This window comes from Podarcis melisellensis, assembly GCF_964234715.1.
Source record: "Podarcis melisellensis genome assembly, chromosome: 5".
Taxonomy (NCBI): Eukaryota; Metazoa; Chordata; class Lepidosauria; order Squamata; family Lacertidae; genus Podarcis; species Podarcis melisellensis.
This window is the reverse complement of record NC_138537.1, coordinates 68,061,167-68,075,536: the sequence shown is the minus strand read 5'-3', so window position 1 is coordinate 68,075,536 and position 14,370 is coordinate 68,061,167. Positions and strand designations below refer to the sequence as shown.

At 40.3% G+C, this 14,370-nt stretch overlaps 1 protein-coding gene across 1 annotated transcript in view; it reads right to left on the bottom strand.

Annotated features, from left to right (window-relative positions):
- The window catches only part of MICU1 (mitochondrial calcium uptake 1), a 134,254-nt gene extending 126,695 nt beyond the window's left edge, over positions 1-7,559 (bottom strand). Inside the window, exon 1 of the mRNA XM_081913160.1 lies at positions 7,423-7,559. The gene's annotated coding sequence lies outside the window, so the exon portion shown is untranslated. The remainder of the gene's footprint in view (positions 1-7,422) is intronic.
- Positions 7,560-14,370: the final 6,811 nt, after the last annotated feature.

Here is a 14,370-nt window from a genome sequence, read left to right as displayed (position 1 = left end):
CTAATTTAGCTATGATGTGGACACCCAACACTTGCAATTCACAGATCTCAACCTTCAGCACAGCAATTCATGTGTCTGAGTGGGTAGCAGTGGGCAAGACAGATTGTCGCTGCTGGTTAAGTTGCCCAGAGCTGTCTTTCCCAGGACTGCTTCACTGCCGCCTTCACTCACCTTGACATTTTTTTTCAGCATGACTAGGTAAAAGATTGCCCACAGTGCTTGCATTATTAATCTGAATTACATTTCTGAAGATGATGAAATTTTGTACCAGCATAATTTCTTCGATGGTGCTCAAGCTAATATTTCATCATACTAATTCCAACCAAGGGGGAAAGCCTGAAAGCCATCACTCCATCTAAATCACTGCCTGATCCCCATCAGAAACCCACGCCACTACCACCCCACAACTAACCCCCCCCCCAGCTATTATATGCATAGCCTTGCCTCCTGTCATCAGCCTCTGCCCCAGGCATGAGATCTAAAATGACAGATGCCAAGATTTTATTCATCCTTTCACCTAGGACAACTTATTATCTCCTTGGGTCCAGCAGATTCTGCTGTGGCCTTGAGGGGACACCTTTCCTAGAGAACACCTGCTCTGAAAACCAGCAGCTTCAAATGCATAATGCAATTAAACCTAAATTATATAAGAAGACAAACAGGCTCAAGATCCCTAGTGCTATTTCCATCTCTCTCAGTAAAGCACTGCATCAGTCAGCCAACAAAACTCGGATTGATTGACATAAGTGAGAACACAAGTATGCTACCCACTTTTTTTTTTGGCTAAAACATATTAAGGATCAGGTTATCTAAACTCAAGTCACATGGATGTAGCACCAATTAGAAAGGCAAGACCTTCAAGGCACTATGTAATTAACATTGCTGATAACCATTCAAATCAAAGTAGTATGCAGCTACTTATTACAATGCCCACCTGAAATTTATTAGCTGTAATTAGGGATGCTAGAGGATTCTGACGAAAACACAAACAGAAGTGAAAATTGCTGGCATTTGCTAAGTCATCCTATGCCTGAAATGGAAATTGATCAAGCAAATACCAAATGGAAATTGCTGCTGTTGTTTTCAGTCCACAAACAATATGTAATTCATGACTCCCCTGTTTCCAATTGAATCATGTTTCCTTTGCATTGAAAAGAATGCTACGGAAACAATTGCATCATTAATTGCATTAAATTTGTAACTTACATAAATAATAACAAAGTACATTAAATAGAGGACAGTGAGACAAAAAGGGTAGCATTTGGGGGGAAACAAACTGCAGCAGAACAGAAACAGCACTGATTGTGACAAAGGCCAGTCGGATTGGAAACTGTTGCATTCTTACACCCACAGCTTATTTCCCACAGTCCACCACTCTATTTAAAACACAGTCACAGAGACCATTACTGCCAATAAGCTTGCAGCCACATTGGCGTACTCTAAGTTAAGTCCATCATTGCCTACTCAAACACTCCACTCTTCAAATGCTCCCCAATATTGGGGGGGGGGGGTAATAAATGTTGGCTGATCTGGCCAGGTTGCTAAGGATTACAACTAGACAATGCATGTGAACTGAACACTTGAAAGCACTCTACAAAGGCTAAGTAGCATTGCATTATTATGATGATTAAGATTAATCACGGGGCTAAATCCAACTCTCAGTAAAAATAAAAATGCATTTCCATGTACCTGCCTTACAGCTCAACCTTCTTTTTCCATGTTAAAGAACAGAGAAGCAGAAGAAGAGTAAATGTGTTCCATGTTTAAAAACAAGACTGAGTTCCACAACTGCTTCAGTATTTACCAGAATTACTGTTAATCAGGATAAGACAATGGGCCAAGTCTTCACAGCAAGCCCCAACTCTGTTCACTGCCTCAGAACCCTGTTGAACTCAAGTGCCATTTCCATGCAGCACTTTAAGCTGAGGTTGTTCATCCTTGCTGGAGGTGCAATTCAAGCATACAACAGTTTTCCAGTATAGCTAAAATCACTTCCAAATTAAACAGCCTAATCTCATACACATTTCTACTGAGAAGCAGAGTGCTTCTGAGTTTTATGGGACTTACTCCCAAGTTTAGGTGCTACAGGATAGCAGCCTAAACCTCAATTTCTTTCATTTTGCAGGGCCAGGCATAAGACAGGATTAGTTTTGTATTATACCTTGTGATCCTTTGCTTCTGTGAGAAAAGCTAAGTCAACAAGAGATGTCTGCATTACCACTAACTTTTTTTTTTATTTAAGGAGTGTAATTCATTATGTTTACTAAATAGCAACCCAGCAAATTCTACTATTGAAGGAGCTAATTTACTATTAAACTGAGCCATGTGGCACCAAGACAATTAGCATGACTATAGAGTGGCAATGTTATATTAAAGACAAAACAGTAAAGAATATCTGAATAAACCTTTGCATATGCTTTCTTCCATAAGTAACAGGTGTTTTATTATTTCTAATTAAACCTTTTACGCTTATACGATTTTTAAAATGATGAATTTTCACACATGACTCATTCTTCTCATCCAAACAGCTAAGCACTTATTTATAATTTCTTGAAGACAAACCCAGCCAACATGATGAAAATCAAATTATCGATCAAGAAAAAAAGTAATTAATGTACAAAATCTATATCCCATTTTCTGACTAAGCCTCGCAAATAACTCAGTAAATCTTCTTATTCACAAAGCAATTTTCAACCCAGAGGTTTCCTCTGCAATCCTAAGCACAGACCAAAAAGCAGGCAATGTCCAATGATCTCTACCTCTGTAAAATGGTGCAGAATTGAATTGGAAGCTGGAATCGTGCAAAAACAAACAAACAAAATTCATTAGCAATGTAACCACTTCAGACACTCTTGTGAACAATGGGTATGCTGTTAAGAGTTAAATACAGATCAAAGAAGCAGAATTTATGTCTTTAAATTGCAGTCTTGAGTAGGCTTGAAAAGTTGCTGTAGCTAGCAAGTGCTATGAGTGTATGTCTGAGGAAAATTGAGTGGGTCGGAAAGAAAGAGAAGAGGAAAAATGAAAGACGTTTAATATACCATTGATTTCATGAAGAGTGAATTTATTGATGGTGCTGTGAATAGATGTGTGTCGATCTGAACTTTTTCTATGATTTATTACTGTAGGTCATGGCATGAGTAAAAAGGTTGGAATAACTTAATATGACAAGAGAACCTTCGTTATGAACTTTATTGACCCTGGCACTACCAGTCTGACCTCAAGATGTGTCCTGGAAGGCATTCAGAAGACAATTATCATATGTAAAGATCATCATATGTAAACCTAGCTCCCATTAAAATCTACTTAACATCTGAATGGATGTCATTATTCTTATTTTTATTTATTAAATTTATATACCACCCTTTATCTGCAGATCACAAGAAAATGTCAGGACCCAATGGCATTCTGGGTAAATTAGGAGAGTAACTACCACTGCTGTATTTCTCTTACTAATGGCAGCAATATTTTCTTTAATCAAAACAAAACAGCTCCAGCAGGCCTCCTGTGTCCCTGCATGCCAGATAATGGGCAATCTACAAAAGCATGCCATCATGAGGCTTACATTTGCTTGGCACATGAAGGAGACTGAGGTGATAGTCTCCTAGACCATACTACTGCAGACTGCAGGTGGGGGTGAATGATTTCTGAAAGTGCTTCACATGCAACCATTTCCCTGCAAGGAGCAGCTCAGAACCTGCCTGGCCCACTTCCTTCTCTGTTAGTTCTTCATTTTTAGCAATGTGATGTTTGTTTTTTAAACGTAGGGAGATATTTTTAGAAAATGATTGTGGCACTTGCACTCTGAAGCAGGACACCCCAGAACTCCATTATAGTCTCACGATTCGGTCGCCTCATTTCACATGTATAGTCCAGGCCTTAATGCTTCCTGCAAAGACAGAGCTGAATTGTGTCACGTTTTAATGATGGAAAGCTACGCCAAGCACAAATCTGTTACAGTGGTACCTAGGGTTAAGAACTTAATTTGTTCTGGAGGTTCGTTCTTAACCTGAAACTGTTCTTAACCTGAGGTACCACTTTCGGTAATGGGGCCTCCTGCTGCTGCAGTGCCACAATTTCTGTTCTCATCCTGAAGCAAAGTTCTTAACCCGAGGTACTAATTCTGGGTTAGCGGAATCTGTAACACGAAGAGTCTGTAACCCGAGGTACCACTGTTTTTTCATTTTAAAATATCTAAGGATACTCCCCTGTAAACATTTAGCCAATCCATCCCAAATAACCCTTACAAGTTCATTGCTATTGATGCCCCCCATAAAATTCTCTCTCTCTCTCTGCAAATCACAAAAGGAAGAAGCAGGAGCTGCAGAAAAGCCACAAGGGACTTTCTTACTAAACCTGGCAAATAATACATTCCATTTCTTTAATCTTTGGTCAGGAAGAGGGAGGACCTTCATTCTCTCTATACAAGATTGATAGCGATGGATTCTGGTCTGGGGAAGAATCTGCCCACTTGTCTCCCCAAGGAGCTGAAGAAGAAATGTATTAGTCTACATTTATTTATTTCTCTTAGTCACTTACTACAAAAGGCCTGGAAGCAACTATTGTTTTAATATTGTGTTATCTACCTTGCACTTATTTATTTTATTTCTATAGTGCCCTTCATAAGGATCACGAGGTGGTTTACAATATAAAAACCACAAAAATATGTAACATAGTAACAAACAAAAACAATACAGTTTAAAAGGTCGTAAAGGCCTGAGAGAAGAGGAATGTTTTTGCCTGGCGCCTAAATATATGTAAATGTTTATAAAAAGTTACAAATGTTAACTATTTATAGTAGTTAAAAGTTAACTATAAAATATTAAAATAAGTAATAGCATCTGGCCTTCTTGCTAAATTGAAGGGCCTTCTTGATTTAAGGTTGTTCTAACAAAACACACACACACAGAGTTTTCTAATAGAACAGAGCAGCCACTCTGAGTGGGTGCCACCCGTGGCTGAGGGCAATGACTTTGGCATCAGGCTCATGCACTGCCCTGTGCAGATATGCCAGCCATACGTTCAAAGGGTTGTGGAGTCGCCTCCTAACCAGATACACTACTTGTGTCGAGCCAGCATTGGTGTTGGGAGCAAGGGGGGAGAGAGCGGTTGCCACTGAGGAAGGGGCAGTGCTGCTGCCCATGGAAGCTGACCACTGTAGAAGAGGAGGAGGAGAGCGCCTGGGTTTTCCCCCAGAAAAAAACGTGTCAGTACTGCACATACCGCCAGAAAAAAGCACTGGGTAAAAGTGAGAGTGCATGAGTGCAGAGACCTACATTCAAACCCACACATAGCCAGGAAGCTCCCTAGATTACCTTGGGCTATTCACTATCTCTTTAATTTGCTACATGGCATTGTGAGTACTGGATAAAAGTAAGAAATGATGCACACCACCCTGAGCTACTTGGAGAAAAAGTGGAACCTGAACATGATGTAAGGTGATAGTTGCTTGTATGCTACTATTAACCTGGTCTATCAAGGGCTAAGATACCCCTGTCTTCTCAGTCCATTTTCATTTACCTATGAAAACTCATCCCACTATGGTCCATACCTCCCCTGTTGTTACAAACTGACTACTGTTCAATCTCCCTTGCATATTTTATAGAAAGATGGGGTATAAATATTGAAGAGTGTGGAGTGTGGAACTAGGGGAAACCTGAGTTCAAATCCCCATTCACTTACAAGGCTTACTGAGTGATCTTGGTCTAATAGCCAGCTCCACAAGTAAGTACACAAGGGTTCTTGTGAGGATAAAGTGCAGATGTAGGTTACTGTAAAATCCTTGGGGAAAGTGTGGGATAAAAATATAATTGTGAAATAAATAAATACTGTGACATTTGCAATCCTGATTTAATATACAGACAAAACACAATATTACAGGAGCATAAGCTGGAAAGCATTGTCTCTTAGCTGCAGACTTCCTAAACCAGGTGCCTTCTAGATGTTCTGCACTACATTTCCCATCAGCTCCAGCCAGCATGGCCAATGGTCAGGGATTATGGGAGTTGTGGTTTAAAAAAAACTGGAGGGCACCAGGTCAGGGAAGGCTTCTTTACTATAAAGGAGACCTGACCACCTTAGTTATACCACAAGGCAATTATAATGACAGAGAAAAGGGAGGGTCCATATTAGTTTCACTGTGGTTGAGATAGCGTTTTCCAACCAGTGAGCACACAAAACCCTATCAAGAGGCAGAAAAGTTTCTCAACATACCAATCATATATTTGAGAAATATGTCAGACTTACTAAAATAAAGTCAATTCTGAACTATGTAAGCACACTTACAAGAAAATTAAGTCCTACTGAACTCACTGGAGCTCATCTGAAGTAAACACAAATGGAACTAGGCAGTAAGCATTTTTCTTTAAGCCATAAGAACAGATGATTGGCTTAAATGGGCTTTCTAGGATGCAGGGGGTGTGGCGACTTCACCCATTTAAAGTAGTTCTGGGTCAGTTGAGAATAGATCATTCATTCTCTTTCTGAGGAAGCAAAAATATACAGTTTCTAGGTAGAGTTGCATTGCTAAGTTAAACGTGTGCAGCCACCACTACGAAATACCCCCAACTTTAAAATATGTTATACTACAACCAAAGGGGAGGGGGATAATATGAATAAAGAAACAACCTTCTGCTTATGTGATTCTTGTTTTCCTCGTGTCACTTAAACCCACTTACAGAATATACAACAGATTATATAGAGCCAGGAAGCAGGATAAGGGACACACTATGCTACCAGGCATGTAATTTCATGGATGCACCACATAAAACATATTCCTGTATCATACTCATAGCTCGGTACTTCTATAGAACCCAGAGTGCAAATTGCTTTACAGAGCTGTTCTTTTTATTCCGAATTAGGCACTTATCGCCTACCATAGGTTCCACACACACACACAGGCATCAGCAGCCGTCCATAAAATATGTCAAACAACAAAGGGGTGGGGTCAGGGTACCAAAATCATGGCAAAGGGGTTTCTTAAGCAAAATAACACCCCCCCCCCCGCCCTCCTGCCACTTCTCTCCTTATAAATGTGATATAAAGAGAAAGCTTGAAGGGAAAGCCCTTAATACATTAGAAGATGAAAAAAAACCTAGACTATCCCTGAATATGTAGCGGGGAGGGACAGCGCCAGGGGGAGCAAACATGGTTGTTCAAGGCTTGACAAGCTTGGGATTGAAACCACTTCCCGCGCTAGGACGTAAACAAGGCAGAGAAATCTTCCTGAGCATGTGCAGAGTGGCTTGCGTTTCTCAACACCGAACAGCTCCTAAACACCCGGGGGCGGGGCTTCCAGACGAGACTTCCAGCCCGTTTGAGACTCGCCGCCGGCATCTGCTACCGTGAATACGGTGCCAGCCCGGGGCTCCCTCCCTCTCTCCCTCCGCTACCTCCGTCGGTTTCTTGCCGCCCGAGCCTTACCTGGGCAGTAGCAGCAGCAGCCTTTGGGCTGAGGGGTCGGGGCTGAGGCGACTCCGCGTCGAGCGCGACCAAGACCAAGACAGGCAGCAGCGGAGCAATAACAGACCAGCTCCGCTCTGCCAGGCAAGGATGGGAAGCCAGGCCGCGGCGGCCTCGACCACGCCCCCGTCTCCAGGCCCCGCCTCCGACCCCGCCTTTCTGTCAGCGGGCGCGGCGCGATGGCATCACGAGGGCCGTCAATCCCGCCCCGTCGGCGCGCTTTGCCCCGCCCACTCCCTCCCTCCTTCTGGAAGAGTTTCCTCTTGTCGTGTTGGCGACGCTGCTGCGTCTCGATTCCGGCGCGGGCGCGTTGCTCTGCGTCGCGTTAAAGGCTGCTCAATATGTTGTGGGCATGAGGTCTCATGGGCTTCATTGCAATGGGAGTAAGCCCCATTGAATTCAATAGGGCTTGCTTCTGAGTAGACATGGCTAGGCTTGCGCTGTTAGCCATTATTTATGTATTTGTGTTATTTATTTATTTCATGGAATTTGTATGCCACTTGATTGTAGGGGTAAAACCCCCCCAAAGGTGATTAGAAATATACATACACACATATATAAACAATAAAATCATCACTAATGACAACCATGATTTAAAACGTACAGACAGTTAAAAGCACAATAGAATAGACCAAAAAAAAATTTTTTTTAACCACCTCATGCGAACTTCCTAAACACCTGGCTAGGCATGTCTAAATAAGAATGTCTTTAAGCAGGTGCCGAGAAGAATAGAGTGCCAGACTGTGATACCAATAGGCAAGGAGGGAACATGGTAAAAAGTTGTTACTAACGGAACTTACTGGTCACTATTTGTATAACTCAAAAGCAAGTTACAAAATATGCATTTAAAATGCCTCATAAAACTATGCATACTTTTCAGCAAAAAAAATTCTGCTGAAATAAATAGAAATCAAACTAAAACAATAAAACAAAATTAATTAGGGGAGGTGTTAAGTATTATCCTAAGGTGACAGGTAGGTAGGTAGGTAGATGAAACATCCATATATATGGATATATATGCACCTGCCAACTTATCCATGCACCTGATGAAATAGATGGTTAGGCCACAAAAGGATATGCCATAACAGATGTGAAAGTGTTCAAGATTTATTGGTTTTGTCCTAAGGAATTTTGTAAACACCCACCTTGTAGCCTTTGTGTATTGTAGTCTAAAGCAGAAGATGATGGACAGGTTGTTGAGTTTTTTCATAGGCTGAAGCTGCATTTTTAAAAACACGTTCTGAGGAAGAAGGAATTCCTTTCAAATCAAGCCCAGCTTCGGCTGGGGAGGGCGGGATATAAATAAAATTTATTATTATTATTATTATTATTATTATTATTATTATTATTATCAACAGATCCAGTCAAAGCCATAAGAACAAGACCTGGATTTAACAAAGAAACCAAGCCCTTTCCTTTTCCTTTTCTTTTATAACACTCAGCAATCAGTTGTTTTCACAAGAGATACAGTGAGATTGCTCTCAGCCAAGATTGTGTGTCTTTGCTCTAAATAAAGTGCAACTATGAGATGTTTTCCCATGTGCATGTGATTGCAGGACGGTTTTTTAAAGTAACCTTTCTCCCCATGATCTTCACTGTGGGACAGAAAGTATAAGAGCAACTTAAAAGTCAGATTTTAGTTTATCGGTATTCAATTAATTTAATGGGTAGCCTCAATAGTTTCAGAACCTTATATGCAGTGGCTGCATTAAGGTCAGGTTTTGTAGAGATTAAAAAGAGGGGAAGAGAAAGTTGAGGGAAAACTAGAGAGGGTGACACAAGAGGAGAGAGAAAGACACGAAAGAGTAGATACATTTTAAAGTGGATTCCACTTTTGGAACCTGGGGTAAAAGGTGGTTCAGGTCAGGTATAGAAATGATGAAGGGCCTTGCTATTGTCTGTCTAGGTTTGCCTTCACATTTCAGACTCTGTAAATGCAAACAGAGCTTTTTGTGCAATGTGAACATATCCTTCCTGTTTAGCAATCTCCACAGTCAAACCTCAACTTACTTAATGGTTGCTAGCACCCCCCTCACACACGCGTGCGCACGCGCGCGCGCGCACACACACACACACACACACACAGCTAACTTCTGAAACATTCCCATTACTGCCTCTTTTATCAGTGATTGAATCATCAGCAATTGGCAGAGGATAACAACCTCACCCGCTGATTTCTATAGATCAGTCCTCTCTTGAAAGCACAGAAGCTGGCCAGTTGGTGAGGATTTTCCTGGTCAGCTGACAACCCAGAATTTAACTGGTCTTAAAATATGGTAATTGTTCTGACTCATTTTAATATTATTAGTTGCCTTGGAGGACTTTTGACACATTGGGAAAAATAAAAATAAAAGCCCTAGCCTTGGCAGAACTCCTTTGCCTTAAACTGCTTATCAACCAGAAACTGTACATTAAACTTTTCCATTACTGCCATACCCATGCCAAAAAACAGCAACTGGTTTTATGTCTGGCATACAGGTGTTTTATATTTTTGTAAACCACTTAGATGTTTTCTTACAACAGGTGGTATATAATTTTTGATAGATAATAACAGAAGAACCAAAAGGTACCCCAAAATTTGGCACAAAATACTCTTGAAATGTTAACTTTTTGGGTGCAGTGAAAATTTTATGCTAGAATTTTAACATCTCCATGCAGTGAGTAAACAGATATATTTTCAGCACTGCCGCAAATTAATAATCCCCATGACACCTAGGAGATGGAAAGCCATGACAGTGAGATAGATTTCAAACTTGTACTGTATATCATTATAATATGCATGTGCTTTTAATGTTCCTACCTAAGTAGGAATTAATATTAAACTGAGCTTTAGAATGTTTTCAAATCTTTCACATATGTGCGTGTTTCAGCTTTAAACTCTTCACAATAATTTGATCTAAAACACACTTAACTAAAGGAAATGAAGGTCACATTGGCATAACTGGAAATTATAAATAAGCTAAGAAGCTTGGCCAAAATCTGCCTAACCCAAAATGTTTCTCTTCTATATAGCAGGCAGCTCAGCCCATACCAGTCCGACTTCCCCATTTTGTAGATATGAATGCTATTTGTTGAAACAAAATGAATCAATTCTTTTAAGCAGATATTGAATCATGATGGCAGCCTTCAAAATGCCATTATAAATAGTATAGATTGTGGACTAATCTCTCCAGGGACATCCAGAATCCTCCTCTGCTTACAGTTTCATGCAGCTAGGAACTTTCTGTTCCAGCAGACTTTTCATTTCTGATGTCTGCTCTGTCATATTTGTATTGCTTGTGTGATCTGTTTATATTTTGCTTTTATAGTTTTAATGCTCTATTTTTATTGATTTAAATCTGTTAGTAACTTGGTATATAACATAGAAAGCTGTGCTATAAATACGGAAAACTGGAATTATTGTTAAATGGATAGACCTTGAATATATCACACTGAAAAAGGAAATGGGAATTTTAATGAAGTTAACAGAGTCTTTAATCCAGTGTACATGGAATCACATATAACCAGACAGACAAGGCAAAAAAAATTATTAAAGGGGTGAGAATTCTATCATTTGTTTTCCACCGGAGCATGAAATTAACATTGCTTACCTTTCATTGTTGTTGTTTATAGAAAGACTAATGATCATCATGCAAAGACTTTTGTAACCAAATGGTTCATTTAGAAAGCAAGCAACAAGAAAATATAAGGGAAATGGGTTTGCGTAGATACTTAGAATATTGCTTTATATGTCATTTGAAAAATCTGTTGAAGGAATGACATGAGGATACTTGAAGAAAAAAATAAGGTAGCATTAGTTTTGGACTTCATAAAGTGCATTTTGCTTCAACCCAGTTAAAATGACCACATCCACTATTTCTTCCCTCTTCTAAAAAGCAAATCTTCTCTAAAAATCCACAAAAGAACATTTTACTGAAAGTCATATATGGAGCAGCTCAATGAAGGTTATTTTCTTCTTTTATTTTTTAGCCAACAGCTGGTGTTTCTGCTACAATGCCATTTTATCTAAGAATTAGTATACTAGCTTGTTCTTCCACATATTTGGGAATGGGGGGAGAGATGGGCAAAAAGGTGAGTTGGTTTGTTTGTTGTTGCATTTTTTAAAAAAAACATCTAAGATTATAAACCCAGGTAGACTGGTAGGAGATCTGGTCTACTTTATAGCAAAAATGTTTGTACGGTCATCACATTTTATAATTAGGTTATATTCACTGTAAAAGTCTTTTAATAGCCACTGTTGGGACATAAAATGATATAACACAGTCACTGACATACACAACTTAGCTATCCCACTAGTCAGCTTTGAAAGCGAAGTGTAAACTTCATTCTGCAAGGCCAACCCCTACACTGGATCAGAGGACATTTGGCAGTGGAGGCTGTTAAAATTGACTTCTAATGAAAATCCCTCCCTTCCTGCAGCAACTATCCTTGTATGCTTTAGTTATGAAGCATTCAACTCTGCAGCAGAATACATGAAGTAATAAATTATACATAAACACAGCTTCTTCCTGGTACATATGGCTCAGAGAGACCACCTGTCCCTGTGTGTTACTGCAAAAAGCACAGGTGCTGGGGCTTATAATAACAGGAAGCTAAAAATAGTGCATTTTCCCCACCCTAATTTTTGTCTATAATAAGCCTAACTTTCTCTCTTACTAGCTAGGGCATAAAACCAGATTAAGGGTTTGATGAAGTAGACTTATTCTTTGTAGTAAATGGTTTGCTTTCAAGTACGTGTTTCATGACTTTGCAATTGCAAAATATTAATTTTTCTTAAGCACTTCACCCTTCTGTTCACTGTAACATGAAATAAGGCACAATTTACATATTTCACCAATTTTAGTGTAAATAGATGCAGGGGGTTTGCCTTCATTGGGGTGAGAAACCTCAAGCACTAAGGGGCTACATGCAACCCTGAAGACCTTTCTATGTGATCCTAGCCAAACTCAGGCCATAGCTAGCTCTGCTTCAGATCATCCAACGGTACTTTTGCCTGGCAAAAATGGGTCCTTGAACTATGATCTTGCCTCCTCTTTACCTGGATGTGGGGTGGAGGAACGTGGGTAGAGGATGGAGAAACCTTTCCCTTTTGCATAGGTAGAACATAGCCTACTGAAAATGGTAAGACTCTAATTTCCTAAGCACTATGAGTAGAGTTTTTACAGCGCAATCACCCCACTGCTATTGGTCCACTTCCAGTATACCCAGTGGGCTTACTCCTCAAGAAGTGGGTGTTTGACTCCAGCCTCAGGTTGTGATTTTAAAGACTGTGACTTAAAAGTCCCAATGATTTTTAAGTGGATCTCCCAGCATTCCAGTAGACCTTCTAGGCAATAGTTCTTAGAACTGGGATGTTAGTAAACCATCCAAACCCATGGATTCAAGTTACAAGAAAGGAGATTTCTTGGAGGTTTTTGAGCAGAGTTTGGATGGTCATCTGCCATGGATGCTTTAGTTGAGATTTCTGCTTTGCAGGGGGTTGAACTAGATCCCTTGAGGTCTCTTCCAGCTCCTCAATTCTATTATTGATGGTCCAAGTCATTTCAAGTCTAATAAGCGTTCCCCTGGCTTGCCCCTGTTCCTTTCACAGGGATTTGATATGTAAATATAAGCAGTTGACGTTTTTCATGACATCAGGTCTATAACATGAATAAGGAACATGTGACCCTCTATATGTTGTTGGACTATAACTCCTATCAGCCCCAAGCCAGCATCGCCTTATTTTCATAGGACTGCAGTGTGAGTTATTACGAGAGCAAGAGCACAGGCCTGCACGTGTGTGCTCAGATGTAAATACCACTGAGTTCAATGTGACTTACACTCAGGTAAGCAGCTAAAGGATCACAGCTTGATAGTGCAATCAGATGCATGCTTACTCAAAAGTAAGGCCTGTTGAACTTAATGGTACTTTTGTTGTTTAGTCGTGTCCGACTCTTCGTGACTCCATGTAGCAGAGCACGCCAGGCACTCCTGTCTTCCACTGCCTCCTGCAGTTTAGTCAAACTCATGCTGGTAGCTTCGAGAACACAATCCTACCACCTCGTCCTCTGTTGTCCCCTTCTCCTTGTGCCCTCCATCTTTCCCAACTCCCATGTAAAAGTGGATATAATTTAATGTGGTGGCTGGTCCCTTCTTTCACCAAATAAGTAGGAAGCACATTTCCTCTACATGTGATCAAAGTGACTGAAAGGAATCTGGGGTACAGGTAGAAGCAGCTATAGAAGCACATGCAATGGCAGCAAAGGTAAACAGGTGAGACTGAGGTGCAAGAGCAAGCAAAGGATGTCTTTTGTGCACCACCTTTATGCCTGGAGCTTGGGACAGTTGTTCCGTATGCCCAAGGGCAGAGAACACCTACCAGCACTGCTGTATTATTTTCGAAACCATGAAACATAATTAGCCCAAGATGCTGTGTTAGTTCTTGTTTTTTTTATTTTAATGCTGGTTTCCTTTTCTTTGAGACAATAAGACTATTATTTTATGCCCTGGGATACATTTTGATACAGCCTTTCAGTATCGAGTATACATACTACTCCCTTGGATACAATTGTCGCACAAAAGCTGCTCTTTAAAAGTCCTTTGAACTGTTGTATGAATTTATGAATTTAGAACAAAGGTAATGGTACCTAAGAAGAATTTCAAAAGAATATTGAGTGACTAAAGAACTGTAGGACAAATCTGACTATATTGTCTCCCAGGGAGTGATTCAGATGTAGAAGAAAACAAATAGGGCAAACTGACATGCTTCCTTGTGCTAAATATTTAGGTGACACTGTGGGCCTATTGCAGGCATAGCCAACGTGGTGCCCTCCATATGTGTTTGGACTACAGTTTCCATCAGTCCTAAGCCAGCACATCCAACTGTCATGGATGATGGTAGTTGTAGTTTAGCAACATCTGGCGGGCACA